Source organism: Abrus precatorius, unplaced genomic scaffold (genome assembly GCF_003935025.1).
Source record: "Abrus precatorius isolate BTA unplaced genomic scaffold, Abrus_2018 Scaffold116, whole genome shotgun sequence".
Taxonomy (NCBI): domain Eukaryota; kingdom Viridiplantae; phylum Streptophyta; class Magnoliopsida; order Fabales; family Fabaceae; genus Abrus; species Abrus precatorius.
In genome coordinates, this window is record NW_020874310.1 from 20,357 (window position 1) to 21,563 (window position 1,207).

The 1,207-nt window shown below is 47.2% G+C and overlaps 1 non-coding gene across 1 annotated transcript; it reads right to left on the minus strand.

The window, feature by feature from the left end:
• Positions 1-794: 794 nt before the first annotated feature.
• On the minus strand, positions 795-866 carry TRNAE-UUC. The gene has a single exon. It is a non-coding gene; the product is annotated as a tRNA-Glu (tRNA).
• Positions 867-1,207: the final 341 nt, after the last annotated feature.

The window sequence follows — 1,207 nt, forward strand, 5'->3', positions numbered from 1 at the left end:
GGAATAAGACTAACCTAATTTCCCTATTCACTGAACCCAAGACTAAGGGCAAAGAGAACTTCCTTTGCTCCCTTCCTTCAACTTATAGGATGGAACCCGGACTCCTAACTAAACCCTCTTCCGATTGATTGTCTCGATTTCACTGCCTTGGTTGGCCACCATGCCTACTTCTCTCCAATGCCTCCTTCTTAAACCCCTTCTGCAATCCAATCAATCGATCGATCAAGAGGCTAATCTCTTTTGTTTGGGCCGGTAGCTAAAAGTCCTCGCCTTCTCTTGAACAAGGGAAGGGCAGCATAGCATTAGCTTCAATTGAACAAGCTCAACCTTGAAAAAGAAAGGTGGTAGGCCGACGTTGAACGCTTCAACTTGGCCACTGAAGAAGGCGAAGGCTGGGCAAGAGACTAGGCCAACTTACTGCTTACTGCCATGCCATGGTTTAAGCTTTAGGCTCCATAGACGGAACTTTTTTTTAGGTATTAGGGAGGGGAGGACACCACTCAGCACCTAAGGTGGGGTTCAATGCCTAACAAAAACGGCCAAAAAAAAAAAGAGATGTATGGCTGAGGGGAGGAGAGAAAGAACGCATGCATGGGGAGTCTGTCGGAGGTTCGATAATCTATGATAGGACATCTAAGGCTAAGGAAGAATTAAAGGAAGTCCATTACTGAGAGAAGTGGTGATCTCGTCTTGCTTGCTGGGAGAGAGAAAGCTTCCGGACCACCTTTTCCAGCCAGATAGCGAGCGATCACTCAGCAATGAACACTAACTGAAAGCGGCCGGGAAAGAGTAGCCATCCCTTACGGGAATCGAACCCGTGTCTTCGACATGAAAAGACGATGTCCTAACCACTGGACGAAAGGGACCAAAAAGCCATTCTTCATATACCTCAGCTCCGAGAATAGAAGTGGTTCGTTTTGTTTCTATACGCAATTCAAGATTTCGTTTGTGTTCTGGCGATTTCTGATGTGAATTCGGCGGGTCGTCCCCCCTTCCTACGGGTTCCCCCACCAGAGCCCGCTTACGGCACGCATGACGCATGGTTACAACCTTTGCCTTAGCGTACAGCGAGTTATATAGAAAGCATGAACCACCTCGAACTCACTCGATCGATGGCTCATGGTTCTACGTAATTAGTAGGATCGAGTTTCTACTCCAATCTAAGGTTTGTTTTTAGGGTTGTGAACTCAAGAGTACCGGTACGAGT